The 12,350-nt window shown below is 48.5% G+C and overlaps 1 protein-coding gene across 3 annotated transcripts in view; it reads left to right on the top strand.

The window, feature by feature from the left end:
* Positions 1-12,350, top strand: part of SPRYD3 (SPRY domain containing 3) — a 324,679-nt gene that overhangs the window by 222,064 nt on the left and 90,265 nt on the right. The window lies entirely within an intron of this gene.

Genomic DNA, 12,350 nt, shown 5'->3' with positions numbered 1-12,350 from the left:
TAAACTGAAAAGCAATATAATACAGATTCCGGTCAGGAAAAGCTTCCACTCTAGCCTTGCCCCGCAAGACTCTCAAATAAAGCTAGTTACTTTCCCCTGAATCTTATCGATAGTCTACCTTGGAAATGTGAGGGAGATACAATTAAAAAGGTACACCAATTTGAGGAGGATCGCCATCTTGATCAAATTCACACGCCCATAAATAGTCAGTGGTGGATTCTTCAATCTAGCGAGTAATGCATCCACCTCCTTTGCCACCCTTCCCAAGTTGTTCAGCTGTATTGCATCCAAAGGATTAACAATGCCTAAATATGTAATCGCTGCCCGTATCTCCCCCGTCCAGCCTTCCACATTCTATCACATTACCTCCAGCTTAGAACTGTTCACTAGATATCCCTATAGAGCCCAAAATTCCACCGCCAGACTCTCCACCCAGGGATAGTTTGAACAGGGTCTGATGTATAAATGAGCAGATCATCTGCTTATAATGCAATCTTATTTCAAAAGTGAGAAGTGCGAAAAAGAATCACCAGACTAACCCTTCTGAGCACCTGGCAATTGGCTCAATATAAATGTCAAACAAGAGAGGAGACCGGGGACAGCCTTGCCGTGTACCTTTATAGATAAAGCAAGGACTAAAACCCAATACTTCCAAAACCTCCCACAGGTATGCCCAACATACTCGAACTCCTTGGCATCCTCTATTGTGACCACTGACCAGGAAATCGAGCGAGCAGTGGCTAAATCGATAGAACTGATCAGCTGCTGAGTAAGCTCATGAATTGCCGCTTTGGCACAAAGCCCTTCTGATCTGGGTAGATTAACTGGGGGGGCTAACTTAGCCATTCTCCCTGCCAAAAGACTTGTAAAAACCTTATCTGTGTTCAACAGGGAGATTGTGTGAAATGAGTCTGCCTTCCTGGCGTCCTTAGCAGGTTTTAAGATCAAAAGAATTGTGGCCTTTATCCACAAATCAGGACTTGCCCATCCCTCTGATATACCGAATTAAACAGTATCTCCCATTTTGGAACAATCTCCTCCATTGAAAGCTAATGAAGCTCTGCTGTCAATTTAAAAGCAAAAATAAAATAAGTCTGTGTCCCAGAAAGGAACCAGGCGCTTTTTAGTTTTTCCTTTTCCGTTCCAATTCTGTGCCCCATTAAAAAGCCAGACACTTTTTAGATGTTTCTTTACCCTAAGAAAAAGTCTGAATAGATTTTACTCTTTGCCAGGGCCTAGGCGCACAGCAAGATACAGTTTGCAGCTCAAGTAAAATCCAGACGTCTTACTCCTTGGGGCACAGACACAAGTCCTCCCTAATGTAATGCTTTTCTCTCCGGACACAGTTTGGAGGTTTTTCTAACGCTATGAAAAAAATCCAAGCAGCATCTTCCTCCTTTATGGTGCATGTACACTCAGATAAGAAAAAACTCAACCAGCTTCTGGCTCCTTGTTGGGGCATAGTGGTGCAGCTCCTTCCTCTTAAAATGTGAAGTGATTGGAAGGAGTTGGATCTGTGATCCTGGAAGGGAAGCAATACTATTTGGATTCTTTTGTAACCTAATGAAATTGGCGTTTACAATTTTTGTAGTTTATGCTTATTTGCAATTTGTGGTGAACATGAGTGACCCATGGGGGATCCCAGAAACTGAGTGACAAAATCTGTATCAACCATTAGTTTGGCCATAGCCGGAAGGAAGTAAATTAGGTTAATCAAAAATACACCAGGTCTTTTTTGGTTCATTGCTGGAGTAATCACATTCCTAAGAAGGAGCTTCCATAATGGAGGGACTGATAATGTGTTAGATGACTCCGGCAAATTGATGCAGGTTGTTTCAAATCTCACAAGGTTTACAGTCTAATGTAGCTTGATCTTGCCTGTTACAAGAGATTTAAAACTGAATGACTCAATTTGTGTGATTAAAATAAATGGTCATGCTGATAAATTTTGATAATGTCAACGCCTCTCTACAGTGCTTGAATCCGCTGTTGTCTTTGTACTGAAATTCAACAAAGCGAAAAACTTGGAATTTGTACTTGATGTGGAATCCTCTATTAAGCCCTAGATTCGTTCTGTAACTAAAAGTTGCTTCTAGACTATTAATCGGTGTAAGGCATTTCAGTCTTTCAAGGTTTGGACAATAGTGATGGGGGCTTTATTGGACTTTCATTTAGATTTTTGTAATGTGCTCCACTTGTTGCTCCCAAAAAATCTACTATAGGGCCCAGAATGCAGCAATTCTTGTCGTCTCTGGCCTGAAAAGAAGGGGCCCTGTCTCCGATGACTCTTCCTTACACCATTGGCCCACAGTGCAGGCACCCTTTCCATTTAAATTCAAGATCTAAGCAGTAAAGCATATTCTGCTTACATTTCTTTTCTTCAACAATGTTAGTTGTACAATAATACAAACCAATTCAATGGTGTGCGTATTGTTTACATTGCATCAAATGAACAACAATTCCATATGATTCTCCCCAAGAACAATGTTACAGGACATAGTTTTGGGTAGTGATCTTAATTGAGCAAAACATCTTCCTATCCCAATGCATTTTGGGTTATGGCAACCCTTCATCAGGGGAACTGTAAAAGTAATATCAACACAATCAGTCTGTTGGTGTCCACCAGGAACAGTACATTAATGATATGGGGATCATGTGGGGTAGTGAGCTCTGTGTCAAGCTATCCCTGAAGATTAATAGGAACTGTAGCCATCTCCAGCACACTGTGCAGTTTCAAGGTGCTCGTGCCTAAGTGTGTGCAATACCCCAACTCTACCAAGAGTGCCACGAGCCTCCAATGTGATTATGAACACATTCCTTTAGCCCCGGTGCAATACGTGTCAGTGACAAACATCAAACATAGTGTTAAACAGTAGCCACCAAAGCGCTTGGGATACTGAAAATGTGAAAATTACCCAAACTCAACTTAAGCGTCAAAGTTGAAACCTACCTCAACATGCCAAAGTGCATGTATAAGTCAACGATGCGGCAAAGGCTTCAACACTAACAGATCCAAACAACAAAGCCCGTTTCTTAATACCACGAACCATTACTTATAAATAAAAAGTTGGGAAGTATGTGTTTAAAATCACTTACTGTCAAATTCACACAAAGACCAGGCAAATACCACAAGGCCGTTTCCACTGCGACATCCGCTCAATCACCGGATGCTGCAAGCACATTGAATAAATATTAATCCCACCTTGAGGGACGGTTACCCATGGCTAACTTATCAAAGATGACTGAAGATTCCTACTTACATGCAAATTATGCTGCCAGTAACTTATGTGAATCGGGTATCTGTGCGAGTGCATGGTACTTCTGTCCGTGGCTCGATTAATACTCCCGGCGGGATGACCTCGACGTGTTTCCCAAACTGAAAACCGGCTAGGTTTTCCTAACCACTAGACCGTGGGGCAAAGCTTAACTTAGCGCCGATTGTTCGCCATCTTAAGCCACTACAGAGAACTATACTATGTGTGTGTAATCAACAGAGTGCGTGAATACGGTGCACTTAATTGATATCACCCGTTTTTATCTGTGCTCCCAGTGTAAAAATAAATTAGAAGAATCATACGTCCCATTTGTGATCCTTAGTCTAATGTATGCTGGAGATGAAAACAGAGTAATAGGGTAATACTGCCAACACTTTGCTCTGAACTCTGCGAAATATGAATGAATGAACCTCAATTACAATAGGAAGACAATTACAGTGGTGCTTATAAGAAACAAAGCATTTCGATTTTCTCGTTAAGCCCTTTGGGTGTTAGTGTTTGCAAACATTGTATCCAAAATATTTCCCTACAAGCCAGCCTTTTCCTGAAGTGGGAATAAGTTTTTCTAAAACAGTGACTTGCAGCGGAGGTATGGAATGTGAGTAGTCTAACGAATGGCTCGCCAAACCTGAATTACGTTTTTGGGTGCGTATGGTACATTTATGTTCAGTGATTGTGGTTTTATTTTTACGGGATGTCCTTCCTGCGTGTGTCAAGCCACAAGGGCGCTTTATCGCATACATTACTAATTCTGAGTTACAATCTGCTGAATGCTCAAGTTTAATCGATTTGCCTGTTTCTGGATGAGTGAAGAAATTCCCTGTCATCATGTTGCCACAATGACTACAGTTGTGGCAATTCTTCAACCCTAGGTGTGAGTCCTTACTTTGTGTAGGTCTTTTCTTTAAAAGTTCCTTTAGGTTCCGTGATTGGGAGTGTGTAAACCAAGGTTTATCTGTGAATACCTCAGTGAAATCTGGCTCTTGCTCAATTACTTCCCACCTGCGAGATATAATACGTTTAATGGCCGCTGAGCTAGTAGGATATTTCATAACATAAACTTCCCTGTTTTGTGGAGGTTTCTGTGTTTGCACTAGTAAACCTTCCCGTTGTATATTGGCTACTTTCTCTTGTGCCTTGTTCAATATCTCTGGAGGATAACCTCTTTGTTCGAGGCATATGAGCTGCAGATTACACACTGTGCATAGATCGCCATCTGATGTTGGGCCCGGATGTTTGCACTTGTTTTTGTCTTGGAAAGTCTTTGGAAGTCACGAGGTATGTCAATGTCAAAGATTTTTGTATAGCGCACAAATCACCAAAGGTCGCAAGGCGCTAGTATGTGACTCCTCCTTTGGATCATAGTGCGCATGGGCATCGGCTCCATCCTCAGATTGGTTTTTTCCGCCATCGGGCTCGGATGTGTTGTCGCGTTCCAGCTCGGAACCGTTAACGGTTTCTCTTCGACGTGCAATCCTTCCCATCTCGACGGTATTGTTTTCGATCGCGTTTCCAACCACACGCGCCCTTTACCTTGAAGTCTTCAATTCCGGTCGTCGACTAAGGTCTTCGGGCCTACCAGGGCCTCATCTCCAGCTCATGGAAAGGACGCCATTTAAAAGTGTCCTCAATGTGGGTCGAAGTTTCCCCACACCGACCTACATGAGGTGTGCAACCTCTGCCTCTCACCGGAGCACGAGGCCAGAGACTGTCCAGCTTGTGCCTCCTTCCGCTCCAAAAAGACCATCCGGGATCAATGAGCTCGAAGAACAATGGCGCGCTCGTCATCTTCGATCCCTGATGACATCTTTCAAGAGGGCGTCGATGTTCCGGAGCAGGGTCGAGTCGAGGAAGCCATCATCAGAGCCTCCGAAGCAGATGATTCTGACGTCGAAGACATCACTCCAGCTCAAAGGGTCGTGAGTACAGACGTCGACCCCGACCCACCCACCCCTTCGACACTGTTGAATAAGGCTTCGGTACCACCTCCACCTTCGGGCCCAGGTAGACGCCGAGACACTGCTTCCCATGCCCTGTCTTCGGGCCCGTTAAAGAAGCCTGCTAAGCCTTTAGGCGACTCGGGCTCGAGTCAGCCTACCCTCGGTACCGACAAGCCAACTCCGGCACCGAAGAAAACGGCATCTTCCACCTCCTACACGCCGACCACTGCTCCCACATCGAAGCACTCGGCGTCGAAGGCTAGCACCAGTTCTTCGGTACCGACAACACCCTCGGAGCCGACTGAAAGCCGCCCGCCGAAAGGCCCCGACACTTCCAAACAGAAGACCTCGGAACCGAAAAATCAGCACCCGGCTCCAACTCAAAAAGGCACATCAAAAATACACGGTTCCGAGCCTAGAACTGCTACTGAGGCGACGCCCAAAAAACTTACGGCACCGAAGCCCTCGTCACCGACGGATCTGTCTCCCTCAGACAAACTGTTTCGACCAGATCCTACCCAAAAGACTCTAATAAAGGATCCTAAGACTGGTCATTTAATGTTCAGTATCAAGAAGAGACCACTACATATGCCTGCGCCTGGTCCACCACCAAAGAAGAGAGACTTTGCCACCTCTCCATTAAGGATTCCTTCTCCTCTTCCTCCTCCTCCTCCTCGCCCACCACACCACTCTCCCACACCATCACCTACCTCAATAGATGATGATAACACATCAGACGATGCAGGGGGGGGGGGGGGAGGTGCGGACGATCAACCTCTTGGGGACCCTATCCCTACTGGCTCCCCTGACCCCTGGGATGATTACAGTGTCCCAGATGTCCATTACACCCTACAAGATGATATTTATTCATGCCCCCCCCCCCCCCCCCCCCCCCGCCCGAGAGGACAATATCGGGTTCAACCAGCTCCTTCAAAGAGCTGCCCAATACCACGGCGTAGCCCTGCATACAGAACCAGTAGAGGACGATTTTCTTATGGATACCTTTGACACCACACAAAGGTCCACCTCAACACTGCCCATGCTTAAAGGGGTCAATAAGCACGCAACAGATCTTTAAAGACCCAGTCAGGGGCTGCCCCTACTGACCCAGTATACGTTAAAGGCCCTGCACCACTAGACTCACTAGTAGTCTCTAACGCCAAGAAGAGGGCAAATTCCCAAACGTCAGGTGGCGCACCACCACCAGACAAGGAATCCAAACTCCTAGACTCCTCTGGCAAACGCACAGCATCACAGGCAGCAAATATGTTGCGCATTGCTAACACCCAAGCGCTCCTAGCCAGATATGACAGGGCACATTATAACGAACTTGAGTTCATAATGCAGCACCTCCCTGACAAATACAAAAACCGGGCCAGTGAGCTAATCCATGAGGGTAAGACCATCACTAATACCTCCATTCGCTGTGCCCTAGATGCAGCAGACACCGCCTCAAGGGCAATCAACACCAGTGTCCTTTTGTGCAGGCATGCCTGGTTACGCATATCGGGGTTTAAACCAGAAGTACAGAGTTCTATACTCAATCAACCTTTTGATGAGCAACTCTTATTTGGGCACAACGTAGACGTATCCCTCTCAAAAATGAAGGATACAGGCCCCGCTAAATCTATGGGAGCCTTGCAATCCCAAGCTCCAAGGCGATCCTTTAGAAGCCCCCATCGAGGCTACTCCTCTGATAGCCCCTCCACCTCTTACAAAGCTCCCGCACAATACACCTTTACTAGAGGTTACCAAAGGGGTGGTTACAGGGGGAGTAACAGCAAAGGCAGAGGCAAAAATAACAACTCCCGCTCTGCCTCCATACCTACCCCATGACTTCCCTCCACTTCCCCCCCCACTTCCCGCGACTATTCCACTCCAGTCGGGGGAAGACTCCACCAATTTCTCCCTGCCTGGATAAACATCACTTACCCCAGTATTGGAACTTTCATAGATTCTCATGCTTTGTATCATTCCCCGTCGTCGGAATGGGAGCCTCGGTAACAAAAATATATATATATATATACCTATGTATCACCCTAGAAACAAAAGAGAAAAATAGGCCTAGGCCTCATCTCATTTTGTAGTATATCACCCTCTTTGTGTAAAAGAGCCCAAACTTTTGCCAGGACCAATCAGCACAGCCTCACCCTCTGGAACCTTCCTGAGAGAGCTCAGAGCCTCAGATTTTTCTACCGCACGTTGTGCTAGGGAGTCTTCACTGAGCTCTGCTCAGTTTTTCTCAGAATTCAACTTTTGGATATCTTTATTGCCATCTTTTGTGACAGAATGTCAGAAAAGGAGAAGAAAGCTTTATTTTGAGCTTGTGCCTCTTGTGGGAAGAAGAGACTGTTTGTGGAAGACAAACATGAAAACTGCATATACTGCCTGTACCCGGAACACAAGGCCACAGACTGTAAAATTTGTCGGACCTTCTCGACCAAGACCTTGAGAGACAGAGAGGGGCGCTTGCTGACGTGGCTGTAGAAGCTAAAGACCAGGACGGAGGTCCTCTCTTCGGATGAGGAGGAATCAATCTCTGGCACCTCCTCCAGGAGATCGAAGAAGAGGGGTAGGTCATCTCCCTCCACTTCTGTGGAACCCCCTCTCAAGGTCCCTCTCAAAGCCCCTCACGGGATCTCTGACAGGTCTGAGGAGGCTGGTCCCAAAAAATCTCCTCACGACAGTGTAAAGGAGAGGCAGGGACGGGCTACTGTGGACATAGCCCCTAAGGACAAGAAGGAGGTTCCAACATCATCCCCTCCGTCCCAGAAGGAGAAACCTGTAAAGAAACATGCTACAGAAACTCCTCAGTCAGTTCCAGGAAAGAAACCGCGTCCGTCGACGCAGGCGAAAGCAGGTACGTCGACGACGATCTCCTCAGTTAAGACTGTTTCCATGGGGTCGTCGACGAGACCGTCGACGATATCTACTTCGTCGTCTTCGACAGCGGTGTCGACGACGAAGACCACGTCGACGATGACGACGACGAGTTCGTCCATGGTAATGACTACAAGTTCGTCGACGAGACCGTCGACGGGTGCTCCGCCGACGATGAAACATACTCCGTCGACGAAGAAGAAAGCTCCGTCGACGACTGCTCCGTCGACGACTGCTCCGGGACTACAGGACTGTCGACGGCCTCATCGTCGACGACGATTCTAGCTCCGTCGACGACAGTTGCCCTTCAGTCGACGAAGCCGTCGTCGAGTTCGTCGACGTTGGTAATCCCTTTGCCATCGACTCTGTCGACGGGACCGTCGACGGGACCGTCGACGACGAAAAATTCGGAATTTGCCACCCAAAGATTAATGATTACACCGGACATGACTTCCCCTAGGCGGGTCACGCCTTTGCCACCATCCATGCTTCTCGAGGACTCGGAGGAGGATGAGGAGGATGGGCAGTTTGGGGACGCATACAGCCCTTCAGACCTGAATGTCAAACAGCAGGACACAGATACGGAGGAGTTTTATGGTCCAGAGGTGCAGGAGGGGCACCAAAGCTTGACACAGGGATTACAACCCCGCTCTCTGAGGCAGGACTTGATTGCTTTGCCAGTGGCTTTAGTGTCGGATTTGCAACAGATGCTGCAAGACTATAAATATCGTTTTCCGACGTTGCCGGATCGCACTCCAGTGCGTCCTTCTACATTGGTAGTGCCACGTGACATGCCATTGGACTTGCCACCACTACCAAGAGAGATACCTCGTACCATTTCACCGGTGGTGCCCTTAGTGGTTCCCCAACCTTCAGGTACGGAACCTGCTGATGGAGACGCACAAGATGCAGATACGGACGAAGACGACGAGGGACAGGTGATCCCTCTTACAGATCCAGGGGATCCGGATGGGGACCCTGATGATACGCAGGATCCAGATGCTGTAGGCCGAGAGACAAATATATCGCCTCCAGCAGACATTGGTGGTTTCCATAATTTGATGGAACGGGCATCCAAGCGGTTTGGTTTGCCCTTTACGGTGGAGCAGTCCGACTGCTTCTTATATGACTTTAAAGCTCAGTATAAGAAGTCGGTAAGATCAATTCCCATTATAGAACATGTCTGGGATGAGGGACTTAAGACAATGCAAAATCCAGCGACAGTCATTCCGGTTCTTCCCCGGCTGGAGAAGAAATACAAGGCACCTGAAGGCAGTCCTGCGTGTCTTCTAGGTCAACCTAAGCCGGATTCCGTTATTTCACAAGCCGCACAAAGTAAGTCAAAAAATCCGTCCACTCCATTAACCACGCCTCCAGATAAAGAAGGCAGAAGACTGGACAATGTGGGTAAAAGATTCTCCACCATGGCCAGCTTGTTGGTGCGTGCGGCTAATTCTCTGGCTATTCTGGGTAGATACGACCGCCAGATGTGGTGTGATATGGAGCCATTCCTGGACCAGCTACCAGACTCTAGTCAAGAGGAAGCCAGACAGGTGCTGATGGAGGGAGAAAGATGCTCTTCGGAAGTCATCGACTGTGTGATGGACATTGCTTCAACTGCTTTCAGGGCTTTGGCAGGGTCAGCCGTCTTGCGCCGTCAAGGCTGGTTGAAAGCGACCTGGTTTCGCCAGGAGGTCCAGAATAAGATCTTGGACCTCCCCTTTGACGGGGAGATGCTCTTTGGTAAGCATGTGGATGACGCCCTCCAAAGCATTAAAAAGGACACCGACACAGCTAAGTCCTTAGGATCTTTGAACTATCGCAAAGTGCCATTCAGAGGGGCACGTGGTCGGGGGTTTTCTAACTACAGAGGAAACCAACGACAATATTCCACACAATCAGGACAGTCCTATAAAGGTCAATATTCCAGCCAGCGCCAAGGACAGTCGGCGTCTTTCTCTCGGCAGTCCCAGAGAGGACGTCAGAATCGTCAGGGACGAGACAACGCCAAGAGGCAATAGCGGCCTCCTGGCTCTGGCTACTGTTCCTCCCCTACCACAAACACCGGTCGGGGGCAGGATATCTTTTTGTCTGGACAGCTGGGTGCGTTTAACATCAGACCGGTGGGTCTTGAATATAGTTCAGAGTGGCCATACGTTGGAGTTCCAAGATCTTCCTCCAACAAGAGCTCCAGACGCCCGTGCAGCGAAACATCTCCGTCTATTACATCTCGAAGCCCACCAGCTTTTCATCAAGGGGGCGATAGAGCCCGTGCCGCTTTCACAAAGGGGCAAGGGGTTTTATTCCAGGTTCTTCCTGGTTCGGAAGACGGAGGATACATGGCGTCCTATACTAGACCTCAGGGAGCTCAACACCTATCTCATCAAGCTCTCTTTCAGGATGGTCACTCTCCAGGATATTCTACGACTACTCAATCCGGGAGATTTTTTGGCATCCCTGGATTTAGAGGATGCTTACTTTCATGTTCCGATCCACCCAGCTCACAGGCAATATCTACGCTTCACAGTAGGCAAGAGCCATTTCCAGTTCAAGGTGCTCCCGTTTGGCCTTCGGTCGGCACCCTGCATTTTCACGAAGATGCTGGCACCAGTCGCTGCTTTTCTGAGGAAGCAGTCCTTGGAAGTGTTCCCGTACTTGGACGACTGGCTCATCAAGGCTCCGTCGTTCAGGGCAACGTCTCAGGCTGTGTCAACTTGCATAAGATTGTTCGCCCATTTGGGTCTTCAGCTCAATGTGTCCAAGTCGGAACTGATACCCTCCAGGTCACGGAAGTTCCTTGGGGCTATTCTGGACACGAGACGATGCACGGCTCGTCCGTCAGAGGAGCGTCAGGGCAAACTGACCACTTCCGCTCGTCAAATGCTGCACAAGAGACATGTATCGGTTCGACAGTACAAGTCCTTGCTCGGATCAATCTCATCCTGCATACCTTTGATACAGCATTGCAGGCTTCATATGCGTCCTCTACAGGAGGAGTTGGACAAACAGTGGCGCCAGGCAGAAGGATCGTTCAACGACAGAGTGTGGATAACGCCTGCCATGCGCACAGCCTGCGAATGGTGGCTGGTGAAGGAGAACATCGCAGGAGGATTAACGTTCCGAATCCCTCCTTCTCCTATGGTGGTGACCACGGATGCTTCCCTAGAAGGGTGGGGAGCTGTCCTCCAGGAGCTTCAGGTCAGCGGTCACTGGAGTCCAGCAGACAGACTGCACCACATCAATCTTTTGGAGCTGAGGGCCATTCACTTAGCCTTGCTGGCGTTCCTTCCCAGACTTCAGAACCGTGCAGTGCTGGTCCGGACAGACAACACGACGGCCATGCACTATATCAACAAGCAAGGGGGAACAAGATCGCGGACGCTGTCCAAAGAAGCTCAGGTGATCTGGGATTTTGCGATCTCTCACGGGATCACTTTGCGAGCCGAGCACCTAGCGGGGTGTCTCAACATCACAGCGGATGCTCTAAGTCGGCAGACGAAGGGGACACACGAGTGGGAGTTGGATCAGGCCACGCTGGAGGCAGTGTTCAAGAGATGGAGTACTCCGACCATAGACCTCTTTGCGACCCCGGAGAACGCCAAGTGCCGGTTTTACGCAAGCAGGGTTCCCCAGCGAGGGTCTCTGGGGAATGCCCTTTCGATTGCTTGGTTCGGCGCATTTTGCTACGCCTTTCCTTCGATTCCCCTCATTCCTCGAGTTCTCAGGAAGGTCAGGGCGGAACCATGCAAGATGATCCTCATTGCTCCAGCATGGGCGCGGCAGTTCTGGTACTCGGAACTCCTACTTCTCTCCCAGGATCCCCCGATTCGCTTGCCACTAATTCCATCTCTATTATCGCGAAATCAGGGGCAAGTCCTCCATCCGGATCCGGAGTCACTTCACTTGTCAGCGTGGCTCCTGAGCACAGAGAATTCCGCCATCTGAATCTGTCTAAGGAATGCAGGGATGTTCTATCTCCGGCGCGGGCACCAAGCACTAATAAGACCTACAGGGCAAAATGGAAGAGATTTTGCCTTTGGTGCCAGAGGAATAAACTCCATCCTTACAAATCCCTGCCACATCAGATTTTGCCTTACATCCTGTCTCTGGCTAAATCAGGTCTGGCGCACTCTTCGATCAAGGTACATCTGGCTGCCATATCCCGCTTTCGACGGAAGACATCGGGGCCATCTCTATGGTCCGCAAGGATTGTTAAGCAGTTCCTTAAGGGGTTATTTCGGATGTATCCTCCGGT

Source organism: Triturus cristatus, chromosome 4_1 (assembly GCF_964204655.1).
Source record: "Triturus cristatus chromosome 4_1, aTriCri1.1, whole genome shotgun sequence".
NCBI classification, from domain to species: Eukaryota; Metazoa; Chordata; class Amphibia; order Caudata; family Salamandridae; genus Triturus; species Triturus cristatus.
Note: the sequence above shows the minus strand (reverse complement) of the source record. Positions and strands in the feature narration are given on the sequence as shown.